The sequence below is a fragment of the Anolis sagrei genome, chromosome 4, assembly GCF_037176765.1.
Source record: "Anolis sagrei isolate rAnoSag1 chromosome 4, rAnoSag1.mat, whole genome shotgun sequence".
NCBI classification, from domain to species: domain Eukaryota; kingdom Metazoa; phylum Chordata; class Lepidosauria; order Squamata; family Dactyloidae; genus Anolis; species Anolis sagrei.
Genome location: NC_090024.1, coordinates 17,871,173 through 17,897,781, shown reverse-complemented (window position 1 = coordinate 17,897,781; position 26,609 = coordinate 17,871,173). Strand labels below are relative to the sequence as shown.

At 42.7% G+C, this 26,609-nt stretch overlaps 1 long non-coding RNA gene across 2 annotated transcripts in view; it reads left to right on the top strand.

Moving 5' to 3' along the window:
* The window catches only part of LOC132772855 (uncharacterized), a 189,732-nt gene that overhangs the window by 130,785 nt on the left and 32,338 nt on the right, over positions 1–26,609 (top strand). Inside the window, exon 4 of one of the 2 annotated variants that reach the window (XR_009631286.2) lies at positions 497–734. The exons of the other annotated variant lie outside the window; for it this stretch is intronic. This is a non-coding gene — a long non-coding RNA (uncharacterized lncRNA). Of the gene's footprint in view, positions 1–496; positions 735–26,609 lie in introns of those variants that run through there. 2 annotated transcript variants of the gene reach the window in all.

The window sequence follows — 26,609 nt, the reverse complement described above, 5'->3', positions numbered from 1 at the left end:
CTGTACAATACAGTGAGTGGGGAACATGGGAACTGTAATCTAATACTCTGAGAACTATAGGCTGCCACGTCTTATCAGTTCATACAGAGCTGGAAGTATGGAATGACCAAAATGCGGCTTTACAAATAAGAACTCTCCTCCCACATGAAATCTTCAAGTTTACTTTTGGGAAACGATATTAATTATCCCACTTAGGAAATGTACTAGAATTAACTGCAACTTATTTCCAGTTGCAGATATGTGCATCCCTACTGCTAGTTTTGAGTGTGCTGTGTCCAATTAATTTGTCTCTCCATAGAGGAAAGCACATGACTTAATTTCCAAAGAAGTTTTATAGGAGGACTTTGGTAAGCTGGGAGAAGAAACTGAGTAAGAATTGGGAAGGAGATTATAGCCTTTCACAATAGTTTTCCAGCGTTTCCTCACTTGCATCTCCAGTGGCATGAAAAGCCTTTCCTAGTCTGACTTCCTCTCTGTTCTCCTGTTGTTTTCCCAGTGAATCTTGCAAAGAAAACCCTATGACGGAATACACATAATAAATGAAGAACTTTACTCACACTTAACTTGTTTCTGGATGCTTCTACTCCATCAACTCCGCTGGACTGGCCACGTTGTCAGAATGCTCGATCACTGTCTCCCAAAGCAGTTACTAGACTCCCAACTCAAGAGCTGGAAAAGTAATGTTGGTGGACAGGAAAAGAGATTTAAACATGGGCTCAAAGCCAACCTTAAAAACTGTGGCATAGACACTGAGAACTGTGAAGCCCTGGCCCTCGTGCCTTCTAACTGGAGGTCAGCTGTGACCAGCAGTGCTGCAGAATTCAAAGAGGCACGAATGGAAGGTGAAAGGGAGAAACATGTGAAGAGGAAGGCACATCAAACCAACCCTGACCGGGACCGCCTTCCACCTGAAAACCTGCAGGAGAACATACGGATCAAGAATAGTGCTCCACAGCCACCTATGGACCCACCGACAAGACACTACACCTGGAGGACCATTATCCTCAGGCTACGAGGGATCGCCTAAGTAAGTAAAGTAAGTTTCTGGATTACAGCCTGCTGATTTGCATATTTGTTCTTCACTGTCATTAACCAAGATGCCTTCTAGTTGCTTCATGGACTTCCTTTATTTTATTTTAATTGCCCTCTTTAGGTACTTGATTTACTCATCTATGGCAAGACAGACCTATCTATAGATGATCATGTCAGAAACGTTCCCCTGCCTTCATTCCCTCATTGGCATTGTGCTCATCATAGCTTTTTACAAGGAACTAGCTGTACCCGTTGCTGTAGCCAGCCTTCCCTCCCTCTTTCTTTCTCTCCTTCCTTCTCTACTTCTTTCCTTCCTTTCCTTTTTTTTCTTTCTTTCCCTCCTTCCTTCCTTCCTTCCTTCCTTCCTTCCTTCCTCCCTTCCTTCCTTTGTTTTCTACCTCTTTCCTTCCTTCCCCTCCCTTTTTCTTTCTCTCCTTCCTTCTCTTCCTCTTTCCTTCCTTCTGCTCCCTTTTTCTTTCTCTCCTTTGTTCCTTCTCTGCCTCTTTCCTTCCTTCCCCGCCCCTTTTCTTTCTCTCCTTCCTTCTCTGCCTTTTTCTTTTCTTCCCTTCCCTTTTTCTTTCTCTTCTACCTTCCTTCCTTCTCTACCTCTTTCCTTCCTTCCCCTCCCTTTTGTTTATCTCCTTCCTTCTCTACCTCTTTCCTTCCCCTCCCTTTTTCCACCCATCTGTCCTTCCTTCCTTCCTTCCTTCCTTCCTTCCTTCCTTCCTTCCTTCCTTCCTTCCTTCCTTCTTTACCCCATTCCTTCCTTCCCCTCCCTTTTTCCTTCCTTCCTTCCTTCCTTCCTTCTCTACCTCTTTCCTTCCTTCCCCTTCCTTTTTCTTTATCTCCTTCCTTCTCTACCTCTTTCCTTTCTTCCCCTCCCTTTTTCTTTATCTCCTTCCTTCCTTCTCTACCACTTTGCTTCCTTCCACTCCCTTTTTCTTTTTCTCCTTGCTTCCTTCTCTACCTATTCTTGGACTGCAACTCCCAGCAGTCCTCCTGGACCTACCTATCTATCTCAATCTAATCTATCTATCTGGAGGATTGCTAGGAGTTGCAGTCCAGGAATAGGAAATTGGAAATATGCAGGGATTGGGATGCTCTCAAAGAAATCCAAGGAGAAACAAGCTTGCAGCTTGGAAGCAGTGCATTTGGAGCATCCTCCTCCCAAAAGGGCCTAGTTTAGGGGATGCTGGGAGCTGTCGTTTTCGCACATGCACTGTATCATTATTTAGCTTTCGGGGGTTTTTAAGTCCTTTCTGCTATTTTTGGGAGGGGTTTATGAGTGATGGTCACTCGTTCGTCTGATAAGGGTTTCGTGTCCAAATTTGGTGTCAATTTGTCCAGTGGTTTTTGAATTATGTTAATCCCACAAATGAACATTACATTTTTATTTATATAGATAGATTTGTTTTCCCATTTTCACAACACGGTGGCAGAAAGCACAACTGTATTTGTGACCTATTATGTAAACGTTTTGAGGAACTTTCTGCCTGCGTGGAACCTTTGAGATGTTTCAGGCTAGAAATTCCAAACTTGTTGGTTAAGCTGGTTATCTTGGGTTTTGCGGGGAAGGCATACAGATGGTGACATACTGCCACTTTTAATCTAGAGCCCCAGGCATGTCAAGCTAATGGTAGATTCTTTGTCGTGCTTTTCTTCATCCTTTTCTGCCCTTATCTTGGTTTTTTTTTTTAACCTCAGAAGTTCATAGAAGCTGCTAAGCCTGTCTTTTTGGCATGAACTCACTGACTTTGGATGAAAAATAAAAGTGGAGAACTTGCAACACGCAAACCATTGATGACACGTTGAAAGTAGAGCTCCAGATTCTCAGTGTTGGCTTTTTGTGAAGCAGGGGAATAACCTGAAAATTATGCCCCAAGACAGGCCCTTTGCTAAGGTGGAAGGTGTGTGGTTTCAGGCACATGATAGGGAAAAGAGTTGACCTCAGGGGTACATATTTGAGAATTTTGAAGGAGTTGGCTAATTCATAGCATTTTGATTGTTAGCAGCATCACTAATTCATGGCATTTATTGCCTTTGTGGTATGAGAACTGTGGGAACTTACAGTGGCCCCTGAGGTGAACCTATCATGGTGTTTTCTTGGCATTATTTATTCAGAGGAGGTTTGCCTTTGCCTTCTTTTAGCGGGAACGTGACTTCCCAAGGTCATCTGGTGGGTTTCCATGGCTCAACGAGGAGTTGAATCCTGGTCTGCCAGAAGACTGATCCAGCACTCAGACTGTTGCACCATGCTGGGTTGTTCACTATAGAAAACTATATGAAGTGTACCACTCATTTTGAGTTTGAAAACAAATGTATCAGCAACAGGCATTTCTGAAATATGTTGAAATAAGTTGTGTAATTTCCTGCAGTGGTAACAATCTGATTACAAAATCATAATTGTGGTGTTTGTTATTATAAGTCCAGATTTCTGCACACAAAAGGCACTGCTACTGTGTCCACCAAATTCCTTTCTATTCAACCATTCCATGTGCTTTTCACATACCTGTGCCTGGGGGGAATTTGCAAGGTCCCTTAGGTTGGTGGTGTCCAACCTTTGATCCTTTAGGTGTTTTGGACTTCAGTTCACAGAATTCCTGAGCACTGGACAAGGTTGTTAAAGGGTGTTAAACCTTCTCTGTGCTTTCCACAGATATACATATCTGATTCATCTTTTTCGTAAATTGGGGACTGCCTATACTATATTAAATTCCCAGAGCAGGCACCTCTGTAGGATTCTCAGGATCCTCTAAGGTAAAACTGTGATATGCTGGGTTCAGAAGTGAGGGTGTTTTTAGTGGCATTCAGTTGTATGAATGGTTTCATGTAACCACAGTCCATCTGAGAATGAAACCCCTGTGGATACAGGGTGTATCTCTATGGCAGGAAACGAGCATTGTGCTGCATTGTCTGGGTTTTGATGTTCCTGCTCTGATGCAGAGCCTTTGAAGCATGTCCTTAGCATCCTAACTACAGAAGACTGGGTGACTTGGAAGGTGCTGAACAGACTGCGCTCTGGCACCACGGGATGCAGAGCCAACCTTAATAATGGGGCTACAAAGTAGAAACCACGACATGCAAGTGTGGAGAAGAGCAAACCACTGACCACCTGCTGCAGTGCAACCTGAGCCCTGCCACATGCACAATGGAGGACCTTCTTGCGGCAACACCAGAGGCACTCCAAGTGGCCAGATACTGGTCAAAGGACATTTAATCAACTACCAAACTTGCAAACTTTGTGCTTTTTTATCTGTTTGTTTGTTTGTTTTGTTCTGTTAGAAATGTAATACAATGGACTGATTGCCCCTGACACAATAGATAAATAAATAAATAACATCCTAATTTTACTGCAGTGGGTTTGTGGTGGGGGTTCCCAAGACTGAGGATTTATTGAGACATCGGGTACCTTGGTTTATGCAAACTTTACTCTTCACCAGGGCGGACCACAACCCTGTGCCAAGAACTTCCATCCAGGCTTGCCATTGACTCTTCCTGGACAAGAAGATAGATAGATGGATGGATGGATAGACGGATAGATGGATAGACGGATAGACAGATAGAGGAGGGCTTAATTTGGCTCATATTATTTCTGCTTTGTGTGGATACTACCCTCCCTGCAATCTCCACAAAAGCAAAGTGCGGACAATAACGCTGTTCTCCTGCCTTTACATCTGCTAAAGTAGCATTTGTAGCAAGCGAACAGCTTGAATTATCTGAATGTAGATTGCAGGAACACATTGCAACACAGCTTGAGTTCTGCATGAGCCTGTTTGAGTTTCTGTGCCTTTTTTTAAAGAGTTCAAAAGTTTGATTTCTGGCATTAAGAAGCCTTGTCTTTTGTAGAGAGGTGTGAGGGCCACACTGTGCTGTGCGAATGAACTCAAGAGGTGTAGCAGCTACTGCTGTGGCTGAGTGCGCAACACACTTTCTGCAATGTCTTTTAATGCAGGTCCCATGCAAAGACAGTGAAATAAAGCCTTTTGTTTCTTGCAGTGCCAAAACATTGAAGACTTGGCACCAAAGAGAGCAGTCTAATATTGACTCTGTCACAGCTAGTACTGCTCTTGATATGGGTATTGTAAGCCTTGTCCCTCTTCATTGACCTCTATCTATCCATCTATATCTATATATATAGCTATATATCTATATCTCTCTGTGTGTGGGGTGATATGCTGAAGGAAGAGCAACTAATATTTGTGGTGGTTTGCTACATGATTTGGGACACTACAGATACAGCAGTTAAGAGCAAGTGCAGTGGAGTGCCCTTTTTGGGGGGTTCCTTCAAAAGAGGTTGGATAGCCATCTGTCGGGAGTGCTTTGATTGTGTATTCCTCCATTTCAGAATGTGGTTGGATTGGATGGTCTTTGAGGTCTCTTCCAACTCTGATTTAATGAATACAGGGGTTCCCCTCCTTCAGAAGACACTCTCTCACATATTCAAGCCAGTGGAAATGATTATGGAGTTCAGTTTTTTCATCCAAAGATGTCAATTGTAGTTCAAAAAGGCATTTATTTGAAATTTCTTTCTGTCAGTGTGTCTCTAAGATCCTACAAGATTGTTTTATATCTTTTTGGCTAACACTACTGAAACATTTAGTGAAAGAAGAGAGTCATTCAGTTCTTGTGGGTTTTTTCGGGCTATATGGCCATGTTCTAGAGGCATTTCTCCTGACGTTTCGCCTGCATCTATGGCAAGCATCCTCAGAGGTAGAGGTCTACCTCTACCTCTGAGGATGCTTGCCATAGATGCAGGCGAAACGTCAGGAGAAATGCCTCTAGAACATGGCCATATAGCCCGAAAAAACCCACAAGAACTGAGTGATTCCGGCCATGAAAGCCTTCGACAATACAAGAGAGTCATTGTCCCATATAGCTGTCTTCTCTTGAGCACATCCTAGCATGAGAGTATCCTTCTTGAATTCTAGTGCCCAGACCTGGACATAACATTCCAGGTAACCAAGGCTGAACAGAGTGGTAGAGCATGTGCTTTTTATGCAGAAGGCAGGGTTCCTCTAATGCCTAATTACTCACTGGAGGGAAGGACATTAGAGGCAAAGATGAAGTACTTTGGCCACATAATGAGAAGACAGGAAAGCTTAGAGAAGATAATGATGCTGGGGAAAAAGGAAGGAAAAAGGAAGAGGGGCCAACCAAGGGCAAGATGGATGGAAGTTACCCTTGAAGTGTCTGGCTTGACTCTGAAGGAGCTGGGGGTGGCCACGGCCAACAAGGAGTTCTGACGTGGGCTGGTCCATGAGGTCACGAAGTGTCCGACTGAATGAATAAACAGCAAACTGTTTGAGGGCACAGCAGGTTAAACCACTGAGCTGCTGAACTTGCTGATTGAAAGGTCGGAGGTTCAAATCCGCAGGATGAGGTGAGCGCCTGCTGTTGGCTCCAGCTTCTGCCAACCTAGCAGTTAAAAAACATGCAAATGTGAGTAGCTCAATAGGTACCGCTTCAATGGAAAGGTGATAGCGCTCTATGCACTCATGCCGGCCGCATGACCTTGGAGACGTCTACGGACTCTTCGGCTTAGAAATGGAGATAAGCACCATCCCACAGGGTCGGACACGACTGGACTTGATGTCAAAGGAAAACCTTTACCTTTTACTGTTCATATTAAAAAGTGGAAATTCAGTGTTTTATGTGATGTGTCTCCAAGGGAAGCGTGTGCCACTTTTCAACTACATCCATCAAGCAGCTGGTATTTCAGGAGAAGAGATAGGTCCTTCCCTCGGGGCCATAGGTTGCTGTAACTGTAGGGAACATGCCTTTTCACTTTCTTGCAAAATGTAGCCAGGCTCGCTTGCTTCTCTTGAGTCATATGAGTTTGCTTGTCCAGCAACATTTCTGGAATGGCAGGCCTTTCTCACGGCTTGTTTTGTAACACATACGCTGCAGTCTGAATGCTCTAGGATCATGGCTTTGGAATGTTTGGAGGTGGAAAAGTGCAACTAGACATCCCGCAGGCCAAATTCCCTTGCAGGTGTTACAGCGGCATGAAACAATATGACTGAGCACCATCTGTTGGCTTGCCAACCTTTATCCTCCTTTTCTGCTACTGCAGAGGCACCTTCACACTTTGAAGATAGAAGCCTTGTTCCATTAGCCCAGTGGTCCTCAACCTGTGAGTTCCCAGGTGTTTTGGTCTACAACTCCCAGAAACCCCAGCCAATTTACCAGCTATTAGGATTTGTGGAAGTTGAAGACCAAAACAAATGGGGACCCAGAGGTTGAGAACCACTTCATTAGCCAAACTAAAGTTGCATTATTGTTTTGACCTTTAACTTACAGAAATCCTAACCGCTGGTAAACTGGCTGAGATTTCTGGGAATTTTAGGCCAAACTACATGGGGACCCACAGATTTAGAACCACTGCATTATTGGATTCTGGAATGCCCTGGTAACATTCCCAAATGCCCAGGCATTCCCTGTCCTTGGTCACCTAGATTCTCCAATTTTGCAACCATACGAAGAATAACATTTGCTATTTGGGGTTCGTTGTCCTGTTGCCCTAAGTCAAACCTGCTAGGTAAGTCATTCACTTGCTTCAAAAGAAAATAATGGATACAAGGTGGCATTTACTTGGGGAATTTCAAAGTTGGTGAGCACAGTTCTCTTCTCCAGATTTTTATGACAACCCTATGAAGTAGACTAGATGGCAGGTGACCATTGATGAGACATTTCTAATTCAAGTGGGGTTCTGCATTTGGGTCTCCCCACACAGTTCAGCACGCTAGGCCAGGGCTTCTTAAATTTTTCCATGTGTGATCCCTTTTTACATGACCCCAGGTATATAGGTATAGGTATAAAAATTAAACATTTACCAATCAGCATTTGCAAGGCCTGCTAAACCAACTAGTTTTCTTTTTTTATGAAGTACATCTGAAACATTTTCAGCAAAGTCCTTTGTAAACACTGGACAATCGAGTCATGTAAATGTCTAAAACAGCTACTAGATTACTGTTACCAGTTTTTTCAGGACCCCAGCATTGAGCTATGGGGACCTCATTTGGGTTCAAGACCCACAGTTTAAGAAGCTATAGCCTACTGGTTGCTTTTGTGGCATAATGAAAATCACAAATAGTTCACGTTTTATTACTGTCTTAGAATCATAGAATCAAAGAGTTGGAAGAGACCTCATGGGCCATCCAGTCCAGCCCCCTGCCAAAAAGCAGGAATATTGCATTCAAATCACCCCTGACAGATGGCCATCCAGCCTCTGTTTAAAAGCTTCCAAAGAAAGAGCCTCCACCACACTCTGGGGCAGAGAGTTCCACTGCTGAACGGCTCTCACAGTCAGGAAGTTCTTCCTCATGTTCAGATGGAATCTCCTTTCTTGTAGTTTGAAGCCATTGTTTCGTGTCCTAGTCTTGCCAGAGAAAGAAAATATGCCACACAGATGATCAGTAAAGAACAAGTAGTTTACTCTTTGTAATGCAGAACAACATATATACAATCACGTGAACAGTTCCATTGACTCATACAATGTCCTTTTGAGAGAGATTCAAAATGGTCTTTAGGTGTCCATGTGGAAAATTTCCTTCCAGCAGCCCCACAGCTCAAGCCTAAAAATGTAACTGTTGCCAAAACTCCCAGGCTCAGCTAGCTTCCCAAGCATGGCCCAACCAGTCAGCTTCATGCTTTGCATTTTCAGTTAACACACTCACATACTGATTTCTACATGCTCCAACAGCTTCAACTCCTGATATCATTGATAACACAATGTTATATGCCTTTTTTCCTTGGGTTATAAATGTATTTTTATAATTAGTTCTATCATAAAACATGAAGTTTTTTAAACTGCAAAATTTTTGTTTTTGTGGGACATCCTGCAACACATTTTGCTATAGTTTTTCAATGAATATCTCATGGAGTCTCAACCAGTTCAACATAGTTTGTGGCAGCCACCAAAAAAAGTTTCTGGAGTATAACAACTACTTTCAAAGTAAATACTGCCTCTTTTGGCTGGTTCTTCCTGAAACACTTGGAGCTTCCCTAGATCCTTTATGCAAAGTACTAGCTTTGGATAGTTTTATTGTTGGCTACCACAGAGAGCTGCAGGAGCATTCGATTTTTGATCTGCTCAGCTGACTTTTGATTTTTGGATATTTCCATGCAGATAGTGGGAGCAAAGATACACCTTTTCCACCATGGTGCTTTTTCCCCTACCACACTGACTTTTGTCACAGGCAACATGCAAAGCAAACAGATATCATCAGACCTAGCTTTGAAGTCAAACTGGCTGCATTCTGCTTGCTTTCCCAGGAGAAATCAATACTTTGCCCCAGGGATAGTTGCTTTCGTATGACGACAATGATAACGAATATCCCTGTGTTTGGTATTGATTGTTCCTGGGAAGTGGGTATAGCTCAGTAGCAGGACATATGCTTTGAATTCAAAGAGCTGGTTCAGTGCCAGCTAGAAAAACATTGGGTATATCTGTATTGGCGAAGGCTTTCATGGCCAGAATCATTGGGTTGTTGTGTGTTTTCCGGTCTGTATGGCCATGTTCCAGAAGCATTATCTCCTGACATTTCACCTGCATCTATGGCAGTCATCTTCTGACCTCACAACTTCTGAGGATGCCTGCCACAGATGCAGGTGAAATGTCAGGAGAGAATGCTTCTGGAAAATGGCCATACAGCCTGGAAAACACGCAACAACCCATTGGGTATCTCACCTGATAGAAAAAGAATAGGACTTCGAAGGGCAGCTAAGAAGTGTACCGATACATCACTGAACACTAAAGGTTGGATGGTTCATGCCATGTTATTCCCTGATTCTATGTATAGTTGTGAAAAATTGAATGGTGAAAAAAGTCGATAGGAAGGAAATTTTAAGCTGCCCTGAGTCCCCCCTCGAGGATTGAGAAGGATGAGGTACAAATGTTTGAAATAAATAAATAAATGAATAAATAAATAAATAATACAATGGGTCAGACATTCTTGGATCTTTTGGCTGCTTAACCGAAAACAGATTTTTCCATTAGCTGATTTTCGAAAGGAAAACGCATAATAGAATCATAGAATTGGAAGAGACCTCATGGGCCATCCAGTCCAACCCCCTGCAAAGAAAGCAGGAATATTGCATTCGAAGCACCCCTGACAGATGGCCATCCAGCCTCTGTTTAAAAGCTTTCAAAGAAGGAGCCTCCACCACACTCCAGGACAGAGAGTTCCACTGCTGAACTGCTCTCACAGTCAAGAAGTTCTTCCTAATGTTCAGATGGAATCTCATTTCTTGTAGTTTGAAGCCATTGTTCTGCGTTCTAGTCTCCAGTGAAGCAGAAGACAAGGCTTCCTCTCACATACTTATACATGGCTATCTCATCTCCTCTCAGCCCTCTCTTCTTCAGGCTAAACATGCCCAGCTCTTTAAGCCACTCCTCATAGGGCTTGTTCTCCAGACCCTTGATCATTTTAGTCATCCTCCTCTGGACACATTCCAGCTTGTCTATATCTCTCTTCAATTGTGGTGCCCAGAATTGGACACAATATTCCAGGTGTGGTCTGATCAAGGCAGAGTAGAGGATGGGGAGCATGACTTTCCTGGATCTAGACATTATGCTCCTATTGGACACAATATTCCAGGTGTGGTCTGATCAAGGCAGAATAGAGGATGGGGAGCATGACTTTCCTGGATCTAGACATTATGCTCCTAAGCCAAAATCCCATTGGCTTTTTTGTGTACCCATTGACATTCGGATACCAAAAACTGATCACCCTCTAGCCAGGTTGTACAAGCCTACTACCCATGTGAAAAATTTTGATTTTGGAATATTTCAGAATTCTGAGTAAGACGTATTAAACTTGAATGTTGTTGCCACTTCCCTTAAATTAACTGTTGCAGGTGAATCCTTTGTAATTATTGGGCTTTTCGTTTGGGGAGGAATTCCCGAAACCGCTAATCCCAGGATTCTGTAGAATGTTGTCATGACATCTAAAGTGGGATCACACTGTTATAATTGTGCGCTCTAAAAGAACCAACAATAAAAGAAAAAGAATATGAACAAGTCTCTAACTAGGACCCTGGAAAGCCCATCTAGATAGAGAATATTGGGTTAGTTTAACAGTGAGCCGTGTTTGATTTCTGTAACCTATTTGAGAAATGATGGGAGCTGTAGTTCAACTGTAGTTCTGCATGTTGCTCACTACTGAAACTGTTGGACAAACATCTGTACCAGGAATAATTACTATTATTTGGGTTGTTGTAGGTTTTTTTGGGCTGTATGGCCATGGTCTAGAGGCATTCTCTCCTGACATTTCGCCTGCATCTATGGCAAGCATCCTCAGAGGCAGTGAGGTCACTACCTCTGAGGATGCTTGCCATAGATGCAGGCAAAATGTCAGGAGAGAATGCCTCTAGACCATGGCCATACAGCCTGAAAAAACCTACAACAACCCAGTGATTCTGGCCATGAAAGCCTTCGACATTACTATTATTTATTTATTCATATCCAATGAATTCAATGCAACATTGCTTCCACTTGCATTCCTTTTCTGTTCTCTCTGCAACCCTTTGAAATGAACTTTTTTCTATCAGTTTTTCATCTAGCTAGATGTACTAGATCTGACCAGTGACCACAGTGACCAGTTCTCCATCTGGCATCACTGGTGGTTGAAAGGAGATGCTTGAAGTTAAAGATGATGCATAGACGCAGAGTTAGGTTTCAGGCGTTGACAAGAACTCAAATGGATCATTGCGCAAACCTGTTGCAATGCCCATACCTCAGTGTCACAAGCAAAGGTGTCAACTATATCGCCGGGATCATTGTGTTCCTTGTGGCTGTGAATCAGCATGATTTCCTCACGCCTACATCGGAGGATACTATAAAAAAGCAGTATAGTTATGATACAGAAAGCAGAGGTCTGTGTTTATTAAATGAAGTGGAGTCAGTCTTATCACCCTGATAGGAATGGCGCCTTCTTTTCGCCCTTCGGAGTACCTTCGATCAAAGAAGCCGGCGGAAGGTTACCTGAGGCTCAAATGAATCAACTCGCTGTGATAATTCTTGGCCATTGCCCAGGAAGGTACACAAGAGTTGGGGCGGGGTGTGTTGCCCATACAATGGAAAGCGGCAAAGGCCCAGGACTTGTTCTAGCACTGCTTCTACTGCTGGAATTGAACTAGAATGCAACAGCTGTAGCTCAAGTTTGGCAAAGAATAAACAATTCTCTTGTAGGTTGTTGTAGGTTTTTCGGGCTGTATGGTCATGTTCTAGAAGTATTCTCTCCTGACATTTCGCCTGCATCTGTGGCAGGCAACCTCAGAGGTAGTGGGGTCTGTTGGAAACTAGGAAAATGGGGTTTATATATCTATGGAAAACATAAATTCTCTTGTCTGGAGTAGAAAAGATTTTGGACCACAGAGAAAAAGTGACAAAGTTCCAATAGCAATGCTAAACTGAGCATGCACCTTCTCCCAAGGCTTTATTGTATAGATTAGGGCCAGAGACATTTTGGGTTTGGGATTTTTTCATAGAATCACAGAGTTGGAAAAGAATTCCAAGAGCCATGCAGGAATATTGACATCCAGAGTCTCTTTAAAAACCTCCACAGAAGGAGGCTATCACCCTCTGAGGCAACATATTCTGTTGTCAAAAAGGATTTTGGTTGTGAGGTTGGACCTCACAACCTCTGAGGATGCTTGCCATAGATGCAAGCGAAACGCCGGGAGAAATGCCTCTAGAACATGGCTCTATAGCCCGAAAAAACCCACAAGAACCTAGATTTTGGAATACATGTTTTTCCATGTATGTACATAATGATTGTCATTGTATACACAGTATTTTTTTTAATGAAACAAACTTTGTGTTCATTTAAGGAGGAGCTCCACTGTTCCATCCCCTATGAGCTCCTCCTTTGTAAATATATCTTTCACTGCTATCTCATCCAGAGTTTTATCATTTTATGTTATATGTTTGGCCCGCCCTCTGTGTTTGATTTTTTGTTATGTTATTTTGCACTGTTTATTTTACTTGAATGTTTTATTTATTCCATTGTGATGTTATTTCTTGTTGATCTGTATTTTGTATTGTCGAAGGCTTTCATGGCCGGAATCACTGGGTTGTTGTAGTTTTTTTCGGGCTATATGGCCATGGTCTAGAGGCATTCTCTCCTGATGTTTCGCCTGCATTTTATTTTGCTGTGACATACCATGGGGCTTGGCCTCATGTAAGCTGCTCCAAGCCCCCCCTTGGGGAGATGTTGGTGGGGTATAAATAATAATAATAATAATAATAATAATAATAATAATAATTATTATTATTATTATTATCTCAGCCTATGTGGATCATTTTGGATGAATTCGGGGTATTTTGGATACTTGAATTTGCCTCTTCTTTCACTTCTGCCCACGAATCTCCGATTCAATGTGGTTAAAGGTAAAGGTAAAGGCTTCCCCTTGACACTAAGTCTTGTGTCCAACTCTGGGGGGTGTTCATAGACACCTCCAAAGTCATATGGCTAGCTTGACTGCATGGAGCACTGTTACCTTACCACAGAAGCAGTTCCTATTCATCTACTCACATTTGTATGTTTTCGAACTGCTAGGTTGACAGAAGCTGGGGCTAATAGCAGGAGCTCACGCCACTTCCCGGATTCAAATTGCTGACCTTTTGGTCAATTTCAGCAGCTCAGCGGTTTAACCTGTGGTATCTTTGGAAAAAGTAACGCCTTCCAAGTAGCATTATTTCTTGCAATTCTGCCGTTGTGATTCTCTCTGTAGGGATTTAACTCAGACATTTTGTCAGGCTGTTTTGACAGCCAGAACCACAGTCATTTTATTTTCCGAGAGCCACTGAATCTCAGTTCCTGGATTTTGGTATTTCATAACTTTGATTCTACTTTCCCTTTAGGTTGCTGCATCTGTTACACAAATCTGTTGTTTTCCCTTTTTTTAGTTTCTCTGAATAAAATACACCACACACAGTTCTTTTTTAAAAAAAATCAATGTTTTTGTCATGTCGGTTGTTATCCAGTATTACTGAAGTGTGGACATTAATGTTAAAGTACAGTTTCTTTTAGTGCCTTTGGATGGATTTTTATGTTTCATGTTGGAGAATCAAAAGTGTCCGAAAGTCTGTTAGAAGACGTTAAAGCCTTTAGTACTATTTACTATGGATTTCTCCTAAAATGTTAGTCAGTCACATATTACAAAATAAAAAAGTCAAATGCAAGTTGTGAAAAAACTAGGGGATGAAGCAAATCTAAGGTCATTATTTAGATTTAGGATGTCAAATTCCTATAAAACCAGGATGCATTAGAAGGAAGAAGAGTTAAGAAAAGGAAGAGAGAAAGCCCAATCTAACACTTCCTTCCACCTCAGTGCTACTTTCTTCATCATCAAAGATTTCTATTTTTTGAGATGTATGTCTTCTATATCTTTATAATAAACGAGCCGCACCCTGCCATGCGTTGCTGTAGCCCAGTCTGTGTATATATGTTTTGTGTGTGTGTATATATGTGAGTGTATATATTTATGTACATATGTATATATGTGATTATGCGCATGCATTGTAGGGTTTTTTTTTTTTGCTTTTTAAGACTCTTCCACTGTGTTTTCCAGTGTCTTTATGAGTGATGGTCAGTCGTTGGCCTTAGAGGTGTATTGTATCCAAATTTGGTGTCAATTTGTCCAGTGGTTCTTGAGTTATGTTAATCCTACAAATGAACATTATATTGTATTGTTGAAGGCTTTCATGGCAGGAATCACTGGGTTGTTGTAGGTTTTTTCGGGCTATATGGCCATGGTCTAGAGGCATTCTCTCTTGACATTTCACCTGCATCTATGGCAAGCATCCTCAGAGGTAGTGAGGCATTCTCTCCTGATGTTTCGCCTGCATCTATGGCAGGCATCCTCACTACCTCTAAGGATGCTTGCCATAGATGCAGTTGAAATGTCAAGAGAGAATGCCATGGCCATATAGCTCAAAAAAACCTACAACAACTCACCGAACATTACATTTTTATTTATATAGATTGTGGCAAGTTCTTGGTGGTATGGGGATCCCAAGTCACCTTGCCTGTCTCCAGAGGAATCTCTATAATGACAGTAAGAACAGACCACAGAACAACAGACTGATTTAAGACTGGGAAAGGAGTACGGCAGGGCTGATTCCTCTCACCCGATCTATTCAACTTGTATGCAGAACATATCATGCAATGTGCAGGGCTTGATGAATCCAATGCTGGAGTCAAAATCGCTGGAAGAAATATTAACAGTCTTAGATATGCAGATGATACCACTTTGATGGCTGAAAGTGAGGAAGAGCTGAGGAGCCTTCTAACCAAGGTGAAAGAAGAAAGTGCGAAAGCTGGGTTGCAGATAAACATCAAAAAGAAAGAAAGAAAGAAAGAAAACCCCAAAGATTATGGCACCCAGACTGATTGATAACTGGCAAACAGAGAGAGAAAACATGGAGGTAGTGAAAGACTTTGTTACTAGGCGCGAAGATTACTGCAGACACAGACTGCAGCCAGGAAATTAGAAAACATTTTTGAATTGTGCTCTTGGAGGAAAATTCTGAGAGTGCCTTGGACTGCAAGAAGATCAAACCAGTCCATCCTCCAGGAAATAATGCCTGACTGCTCACTGGAGGGAAGGATATTAGAGGCAAATATGAAGTACTCTGACCTCATAATGAGAAGACTGGAAAGCTTGGAGAAGAGAATGATGCTGGGGAAAATGGAAGGAAAAAGGAAGAGGGGTCGACAAAGGGCAAGACGGAAGGATGGTATCCTTGAAGTGACTGGCTTGACCTTGAAGGAGCTGGGGGTGGCGACAGCCAACAGGGAGCTCTGACACGGGGTGATCTATTCGGAAGCGACTGAATGAATAAACAGCAACAACGTATCTTTTTGTTTTTAGTAGATTAACTTTTCAGGATCCCTTGAATATCATTGGGGATCCAGTTGTTTTTGTCACCAATTCCCCTTTTTATTTTTATTTTTATTTTTATTATTGCTTCTCTGTAGTACTAATTTGTTATTACTAATATAAAAACCACAATGTTTTTATTTTATTTTCTTCTTTTAGTAAGTCAATAAAGGCCTGCCAGACTTCTTTAAATTTGGGAGGGTCTCGCAATTGTATAAGCACAGTCATTTTGTCCATTTCCGACAAATCCACAAAGAAGGAATAATCTGGAATGGAGGAAGTCCACCTTCTATTTGGGTATGTGTTTAGCTTCAGCCGTGGACAGCTTTCTGTGTTGAGCCAGGAGCTATAGAAAAAACCAGTTGTATTGGGTTGAGGAACAATGCAGTACTGAAAGGTTGGGAGGACGGGCTGGAAATCAGGAGGAAAATATAACCAGGAATGTCAAGTATTCTTTGACCTGATTGTGTTGTAAATTAATTGCAGTTGCATTCCTTCACATTTTTTGCATTGGTTCATTCTGGGTAGTTGGGTGAACTGAGAGCGGTGTAGAGCAAAGGACCTGGCCCCTCATAGATAACATCTAGTTATTAGGGTGTTGCTAAACCTCCTTGATGCTACATCCCCACTTCCATCCCAAGGGCCAGAAACTTGGTTATGAAAAAGAAGCACGCCGGCATCCCCAGAATGCTGAACTCTGCTCCCAGTTCTGCATTCCTCGCAGGTGCTGTATCGGCAGTATACACAGGCGCGGGTCATATTAAGATGAAGCGATAACACCAAGGAATGATTATGTTTGGGTGGATACCTGTGGTAATTTGCTTCCTGTCATTTCATCAGGATCCTTCACTTTTATTCCCTTATATGACTTTGCAAACATTAAAGAATCAACAAAAACCCTTTGAAGAAATAATAACTCCAGTGAAGGCAATAATGTAATTCAGGTTGAGTATCTCTTATCCAAAAGATTTGGAATCAGAAGTGTTTGGAATTTTCTTTATTTGAAATATTTGCATATTTATAATGAAATATTGTGGAGATGGGACTCAAGTTTAAACATGAAAACTATATATGTTTTGTCGATGGCTTTCATGGCCAGAATCATTGGGTTGTTGTGAGTTTTCCAGGCTGTGTGGCCATGTTCCAGAAGCATTCTTTCCTGACGTTTTGCCTGCATCTATGGCAGGCATCCTCCGAGGTTGTGAGGTACCTGCATAAGGAAGCTGATGAAGAAACACAACCTACAAACAATCTACAAACCCACCAAGAAAATCCAACAAATGCTACGTTCAGCAAAGGACAAGAGGGATCCCCTCACATCTGCAGGAGTCTACTTTATAATGGACAAGTCTATATAGGTGCCACTAACACACCATTGCTCAAGCACAAATCAAGGAACATGAAAGACACTTCAGACTAATTAAACCTGAGAAGTCAGCCAAAGCAGAGCATCTGTTGAGCCAACTTGGACACAGCATATTGTTTGACAACACAGAAATGCTGGACCACTCTAATAATGTCAGGCTATACAGAGAAGCTATTGAAATCCTCAAGCATGTGGACAATTTCAACAGAAATGAGGAAACTATGAAAATGAACAAAATCTGGCTACCAGTATTTTAAAAATTCTAAAATCAGCCCAGTAAATGAAGAGAAACACTAAAAAAACAGGGGAATTCCAGACAAGAATCGATCAGGGCCAGCTAAAACCTCCAAACAAAGGACCCTCCCAAGCAGCAACCAGACAGGCTTTGAAGCTACAAGACCATTTAATCCTAATCAAGCTGGCCAATTCACACTTGCCTCCAGCAGACAAGAGTTCTTTCTCCCACCCTGGACATTCCACAAATATATAAACCTCCCTTGCCTAGTTTCCAACAGACCTCACAACCTCTGAGAATGCCTGCTATAGACGTGGGTGAAACATCTGGAGAGTATGCTTCTAGAACATGGCTATACAGCTCCGAAAACTCACAGCAAGCCAGTGTACAAATATTATAAAATGTGAAAGAATCCAAAACCCAAAATACTTCTGGCCTCATGCATTTTGGAGTATGGATACTCAACCTATAATGAAATAGAGCAACTTATCCAAGCTCTGTTGTACCCTAGGACCTCTTATGGTACTCTTAAAAAAGTAAACAACCAAATAAACTGTTGGAAGTAGCCTTCATAGCAAGGTACACCCTTATAATGTCTAAGTTCTTGTTATAGAAGAAAGAAGAGAAACACTTGCTTTTCTTGAGCATACACAGATATGTATGTATGTGTGTATGTATGTATTTTAATTTTAAAGCAAACAGTGTCTGCTGAGTATTGTTCTGACTGCAAGCAATTCTGTGTGTCTGGCTCATTGGCTGTATGTTAACCATACGTTTCCAGTTTAAAATACAAACCCAATTATAACAGCAATAGTACAGAATGGCCCTTGCATCCACAAAACTGGCATTTGTGGTTTGATTAAACCATGTCCTCTCTAGGCATTGTCTAGGTCAGCATTTCTCAATCTGGGGGTTGGGACTCCTAGGGAGGGGAGTTGTGAGGAAGTGTCAGAGGGGCCTCCAAAGACCATCAGAAAACATAGTATTTTCTGTTGGTCCTGAGGGTTCTGTGTAGGAAGTTTGGCCCAATTCCATAGTTGGTGGGGTTCAGAATGCTCTTTGATTGTAGGTGAACTACGATAAATCCCAGCAACTACAACTCCCAGATGTCAAGGTCTGTTTTCTCCAAACTCCACCAGTGTTGGGCATATTGAGGATTCCTACCAAGTTTGATCCAGATCCATCATTGTTTGAGTCCACAGTGTTCTCTGGATGTAGGTGAACTACAACTCCCAAACTCAACATCAATGCCCACCAAACCCTTCCAGTATTTTCTGTTGGTTGTGGGCGTTCTGTGTGCCAAGTTTGGTTCAATTTCATCATTGGTGGAGTTCAGAATGCTCTTTGCTTGTAGGTGAACTATAAATCTTAGCAACTACAACTCCCAAATGACAAAATCAGCCCCCCACCCCAACCCCACCAGTATTCAAATTTGGACGTATCAGGTATTTGTGCCAAATTTGATCCAGTGAATGAAAATACATCCTGCATATCAGATATTTACATTACAATTCATAACAGTAGCAAAATTACAGTTATGATGTAGCAATGAAAATAATTTTATGGTTGAGGGTCACCACAACATGAGAAACTGAATTAAGGGGTCAAAGTATTAGGAAGGTTGAGAACCACTGGTCTAGGTTTTCCAGCAAAGGTCCTTCATTTTGATAGTGCTCTCTATTATTTATGGGTTCTAATAGTAACAATAGATGTTTCTGTTTATGGATCTAAACACCACAGTTTTGAATAAGTTTCCATTTCCTTTACAGCAAGTTGTAGTAAAGGGAGTAAGGTACTTTCTTTAACCTGAGTTTCCCATTTTGTTCTTGATCCATTCTGTGTATTCATGTAAAAATCAAGATTTGTGAGCTGGTGATGTGGGGAAGCACCACCATCCCTGCATTTCTATTTATTATCCCTCAGGGCATCCCCGGACTCTGCTCCAGCTTGCTTCATTTTAACGATAATGAGATTTGAAGGCATGCTTGCTAGCCTTGGGTGCTTGCCTTTCTTGCCCTTGTTGGCAAGTGGAATACTGGAAAGAAAAGCAGGGGCTTTTTTCCCCTTCCCAACAGAACATCTAAAGGGGTCGAAATGTTTTTTTCCCTTGGAAAGCTACCAGGAGAAAGTGCTATCCCTGGAGCTTATTTAGGTTCACAGGCATATTTCTCTCCCTTTTTTGGAGTGTCAGGATTGGTGGGGTTTTTTTTCTTGTTCCCAGACACATCCTTCCAGGGGGAAAAAGGAGGAATCTTTAATCTCCATTCCCACTTTTGAAAATGATCTCCCTATGGATGCCTCTTCAGTTATGATGGGTTGACTTGGTACTTTCCCACTTGTTCAGTAGAGACAGGTTTTCTGCCTCTTCTTGATGAGGATTTTGATTTGGTGCCATAAATCATTTTGGGATTTCAGGTCATGTCTCCAAAAATAAGCGCAAGGAGCGTGGGAAGAAACACTTTCTTTCTCTGGAGGCACAGTTCACACCCTGTGCCCTGTCTGAGGGTTGGATGGGCACGCTCTGCATGCACTTCAAAGCATAAGAAGCCTCCTTGGTTTAAAGTAAGGTATTTGGCCTAGTACGTTTGGGAAATTTTAGGCAATCCCTCCCCCTCCTCAAAAATTTGGGTTGACTTATCCACAGGCCAGTGTTCTCAGAATGACCCTCAACTTACCCAGAGATCATATCAAAATCCTCAATTTTGACCCCCAAATCTGCCCTAAGTTTACACATATGGTCATCATATACATGAGTATATATGATAGGCACAGCCACGGGGATCTCAACATAGGCATGGTAAAGTACCCTGCCCAAAACCTTCAAGTACCTTTCCTGCAAGTCAAAGTGTATAATAATGTATGGTGATGTTGTTATTGTTGACTGTGATCAAGTCACCTTCGACTCACAACAACCCCATGAATGACAGACCTCCAAAGTGACTGAGAGCTACTGAGGTCTTGTAGACCCTTGCTTCCCTGATTGAGTCTATCCTTCTGAAATATGGCATTGAACTTTATCTACTGCCATCTATCTTACAAAGCATGACTACTTTTGTAGTAGTCATTGTAGTAGTCATTGTGATTTCTAGGCTTGATTTGTGCTAGGGCTCATTGATTTATCTTGCTAGCAGTCCATGGTGTCTGTAGAACTCATCTTCAGCCCTATGTGTCAAATGACTATTTTCTTCCTATCAGCCTTTTTTGCTGTCCAGCTTTCACAACCATCAATAGAAATGGGAAACTGTAGGATTTGGTTTTATTCCTTCATAGCTGCCCTTGCAAGACCCAAGTGGTAGATATTCTTTTGCATCTATATAAATAAAAATGTAATGTTCGTTTCTGTGGCTTGTTCAAGCTGACCAAGTAGGTTTCCATGGCCAAGTAGGTACTCGGATCCTGGTATTCCAAGAGTCCTAGTTGCACACAGTCACACAGCTGCATCATGCAATCTTAACAAAAGTGATTGCCTAGATAAATGGTTCTCAACCTGTGGGTCCCCAAATGTTTTGCCCTTCAATTCCCAGAAACACTTGGTAAACGGGCTGGGATTTCTGGGAGCTGTAGGCCAAAACACCTAGGGATCCACAGGTTGAGAACCGCTGTCCTAGAGGGAGGTGGGGAAACCCAGTGAAAAATGGCTATAAAAGTAATATAAGTGTATAATGTAGATATATACTTAACAAATAGGTGGGAAAGTATCTTGCCTGTTAAGAGCCACAGTCTTCCAGGAGTTATCTGACAGGGAACATAGGCTGATACTGGATAGCATTCCTTGTATCCTTCTCACTTCCTCACTCTTTCTCCTTGAATTAGGTCCTTGGGGAGGGGATTAATTTTGTCATTTGGGAGTTGTTGCTGGGATTTATCATTCACCTACAATCAAAGAGCATTCTGAACTTCACAACATTCACACTTGCACAATCCTGCAGGTGTACCATCCCCAACCATAGACCAGGAGCAACAGGAACACATACAGGAGAACCATAGGCTCTTGGACGAATCTCAATGGATTGTCCTTGACGAATGCACCGGGGATGTCGAGGAGGAGGACAACACTTTTCACCTACACAATTCACACCAACAGGATCACTTTTCTGGAGACCTACACACTACATTGCACAAAAGGGGCCCTGTCATTCCTGAAAGTAAACAGGTCTTGGTAGTAGGCGACTCCCTCCTTAGAGGAACGGAAGCTGTCATTTCCAGACCGGATGGGATGGCTCGAGAAATATGCTGCCTACCGGGGGCAAAAATACACCATATCACTCAGAGGCTCACCAGACTCCTCAAGCCCTATCACTGTCCTCCCCTCATGTTGATTCATGTAGGAACCAATGATACTGCAAGGCATACGTTTCAAAAGATCACAAATGATTTTCGAGCTCTAGGGACAATGCTAAAAGAATGTAATGTACAGGTGGTCTTTTCATCCCTCCTCTCTGTTGTAAGACACGGACCCACAAGAGCCAGAAAAATAGTACAGGTCAATGACTGGCTTAGAAAATGGTGTCAGGAGGAACGCTTTGGCTTCCTCGACCATGGCCTGCTTTTCCAGGAGGATGGCCTACTGGCAAGGGATGGGGTGCATCTCACACAAGTAGGAAAACACCTTTTTGCTCACAGACTCGCAAACCTCATTAGACGCACTTTAAACTAGGTCCACCGGGGGAGGGGGACAACAGCCTTGCGAACACTACTTTACCCATAATGTCTGGGAATCGCCAGAAGGCTAAACTGAGGGCTGCACAAACACAACAAGGACCAAGTACCAAAAGCACAATAATCCCAATTAAACAGATCAAGGGAAGATCCCAGGGGCTCACATGTCTTTACACTAATGCACAGAGCATGGGAAATAAACAAGACGAACTCCAACTTCTAGCACAACACCACAAATATGATATCATAGCCATCACTGAAACCTGGTGGGATGACTCCTATCGCTGGAATGTAGATATCCAGGGGTATAACCTCTTTCACAGAAACCGAACAAAGGGGAGAGGAGGCGGCGTAGCCTTATATGTCAAAAACTCTTATGCTGCAGAAGAAATTCAAGACAGCAATCTGGGAAACCAGCTTGAAATCATCTGGATAAGAATCAAGGGAACTGGGACTCAAAAAGATGTCGTTGTAGGCGTCTACTACAGACCCCCAAGCCAGGAGGAAGATCTTGATGAAGTCTTCTGCCAACAGTTGACCAAACAGGCACAGAAAAGAGATGTAGTAGTCATGGGCGATTTCAACTATCCCGATATTTGCTGGAAAACAAACTCGGCCAAGAGTACAAGGTCCAACAAATTCCTCGCTTGCCTTGCAGACAATTTCATGGTCCAGAAGGTAGAAGAGGCAACAAGGGGATTGGCTACTCTTGATCTCATCCTAACAAATGCGGAGGACCTGATCGATGCGGTCGAAGTGGTAGGATCCTTAGGGGCAAGTGACCATGTGCACCTGCAATTTGAGGTACAAAGGAAGGCCGAAACTAAGACAAGTCAAACCCGCATTTTGGACTTTAGGAGAGCTGATTTCCAAAAAATGAAGGAAACGCTGAGCAGCATTCCGTGGACACAGATACTAAAAGACAAGGGAGCTACGGATGGATGGGAATTTCTCAAGAGTGAAATACTCAAGGCGCAATTGCAAACCGTGCCAACAAAGAGAAAAAATAGGACAAGTGCAAAGAAGCCAGAATGGATGTCCAAAGAACTTCTAACTGTGCTAAGACACAAAAGGGACATGCACAAGAAGTGGAAAAAGGGAGAAATCACCAAAGAAGAATTCAAACAAATAGCCAACACCTGTAGGGAAAAGGTCCGCAAGGCTAAAGCAAAAAACGAGCTCAGACTTGCCAGGGACATTAAAAACAATAAAAAGGGCTTCTATTCTTATGTCAGTAGAAAAAGGAAAAACAAGGAGGCGATAGGATCTCTTCGAGGAGAAGATGGGGCAATGCTGACAGGGGATAGGGAAAAGTCAGAACTACTTAATGCCTTCTTTGCCTCGGTCTTCTCACAAAAAGAGAGTCTTCAACCTCAGCAAGATGGAGTGGATGAGGGATTGGAGGACATCCAACCCCAAATTGGGAAAGAAGTTATCCAGGAATACCTGGCCGCTCTTAATGAGTTCAAGTCCCCAGGGCCAGATCAACTACACCCAAGAGTATTGAAGGAACTAGCGGAAGTCATTTCGGAACCATTGGCAACCATCTTTGAGAGTTCTTGGAGAACGGGAGAAGTTCCAGCAGATTGGAGGAGGGCCAATGTGGTCCCAATCTTCAAGAAGGGAAAAAAGGACGACCCAAACAACTACCGTCCGGTCAGCCTCACGTCGATACTGGGCAAGATTCTGGAAAAGATTGTTAAGGAAGCGGTCTGCAAACACTTAGAAACGAATGCGGTCATCGCTAATAGTCAACATGGATTTATCAAAAACAAGTCATGCCAGACTAATCTGATCTCTTTCTTCGATAGAGCTACAAGCTGGGTAGATGCGGGGAATGCCGTGGATGTAGCATACCTGGATTTCAGTAAAGCCTTCGACAAGGTCCCCCATGACCTTCTGGCAAGGAAACTAGTCCAATGTGGGCTAGGCAAAACTACGGTGAGGTGGATCTGTAATTGGTTAAGTGGACGAACACAGAGAGTGCTCACTAATGCTTCCTCTTCATCTTGGAAAGAAGTGACGAGCGGAGTGCCGCAGGGTTCTGTCCTGGGCCCGGTCCTGTTCAACATCTTTATTAATGACTTAGATGAAGGGCTAGAAGGCATGATCATCAAGTTTGCAGACGACACCAAATTGGGAGGGATAGCCAATAGTCCAGAGGACAGGAGCAGAATTCAAAACGATCTTGACAGATTAGAGAGATGGGCCAAAACTAACAAAATGAAGTTCAACAGTGACAAATGCAAAATACTCCACTTTGGCAGAAAAAATGAAATGCAAAGATACAGAATGGGGAACGCCTGGCTCGAGAGCAGTACGTGTCAAAAAGATCTTGGAGTCCTCGTGGACAACAAGTTAAACATGAGCCAACAATGTGATGTGGCGGCAAAAAAAGCCAATGGGATTTTGGCCTGCATCAATAGGAGCATAGTGTCTAGATCTAAGGAAGTAATGCTACCCCCCTATTCTGCTTTGGTTAGACCACATCTGGAATATTGTGTCCAATTCTGGGCACCACAGTTCAAGAGAGATATTGACAATCTGGAATTTGTCCAGAGGAGGGCGACTAAAATGATCAAGGGTCTGGAGAACAAGCCCTATGAGGAGCGGCTTAGGGAACTGGGCATGTTTAGCCTGAAGAAGAGAAGGCTGAGAGGAGATATGATAGCCATGTATAAATATGTGAGAGGAAGCCACAGGGAGGAGGGAGCAAGCTTGTTTTCTGCTTCCTTGGAGACTAGGACGCGGAACAATGGCTTCAAACTACAAGAGAGGAGATTCCATCTGAACATTAGGAAGAACTTCCTGACTGTGAGAGCCGTTCAGCAGTGGAACTCTCTGCCCCGGAGTGTGGTGGAGGCTCCTTCTTTGGAAGCTTTTAAGCAGAGGCTGGATGGCCATTTGTCAGGGGTGATTTGAATGCAATATTCCTGCTTCTTGGCAGGGGGTTGGACTGGATGGCCCTTGAGGTCTCTTCCAACTCTTTGATTCTATGATTCTATGATTCTATGAACTCCACCAATGATGGAATTGAACCAAACTTGCCACACAGAACTCCCATGACCAAGATAAAATACTGGAAGGGTTTGGTGGGCATCGACCTTGAGTTTTGGAGTTGTAGTTCACCTACATCCAGGGAGCACTGTAGACTCAAACAGTGATGGACCTGGACCAAACTTGGCACGAATACTCAATATGGCCAAATATGAAAACTGGTAGAGTTTGTGGAAAATAGATCTTGATATTTGGGAGTTGTAGTTGCTGGGATTTATAGCAAAGAGCATCCTGAACCCCACCAATAATAGAATTGGGCCAAACTTTCCACACAGAACCCCCATGACCAACAGAAAATACTATGTTTTCTGACGGTTTTTGCCAACCCCCCTGACACCCCCTTTGTGACCCCCCCCCCCAGGGTTCATGACCCCCAGGTTGAGCAACACTGTCATGGGGGAGATGCATTCGGACAGGCAAGCTGGTCTGGAATCATTCAGAGCTTTATAGGCTAAATCAAGCACCATGAATTGTGCTTGGAAGCAAATTGGTTGTAGCCCTAAAAGTAACTAGTCTTAGCTACTCACTTGCAGTATTGAATTTACACAGAGGTCTGTAGATTGCCCAGCTTAGAGGATCCAAGGATTCTGCAGCATATATATAGACACACATCATGTAGACATGGCAATAGATGCTGAGAAGACGTGGGAAGTCTGTAAATTCTCTTCTTCCACAATTAGTTGCATATCAGAAAATGTCTCTGCCTGTGTAGCTGCAGGAAATTTTCCCTAGTGAATGGACCATGGGGAAATTATATACTGGCACCTACTCACATGCACACAATTCTCTTCTATGTTTCATTCTTGTTTCATTTCCTCTCCTTCCTTCTCATCCTACAGATTTGAAAACCACATTAAAAGTGGGATAACTGTGAAAACAAAGCCTTGGGCGCATTGTTTGGGTGTTGGTGGAGTGTACTCTGTTGGTTTTTTCTCCATACCTTTCCCACATTTGTATGGTCAAATAGGTAAAGTGAATGGGAAAAAAGGTATTAAGAGAGATAGCATCAGCATTTTATGAAAAACTGGAACCAGGTTAGAGGATAGTAATTGTCCCTCGTGACAGGCCTTTTGAAATGCCTCTTCATCATGTATCACTCCAGATGAAAGGATTCACTACAAAGCACAGCTAACAATTACACCTAATTACATGTGTAGCAATAAACCATTTGGCTGCACTAGGACTGATTTGTAGAGGAACACTTCCATATGTTGATCTTTTTTTTCTCTCCTGTATGCTGAAGAGATCCCAGAACTCACCCCAGGAGCAAAATTGCAAGTCAAAGTTTGGAGAACTTTGGAAGGGAAGCCTGGATGATTCAAGGACGTACAGTTGACCCTCCATTTTTGTTGTTTTGACCTTTACGATGTGATT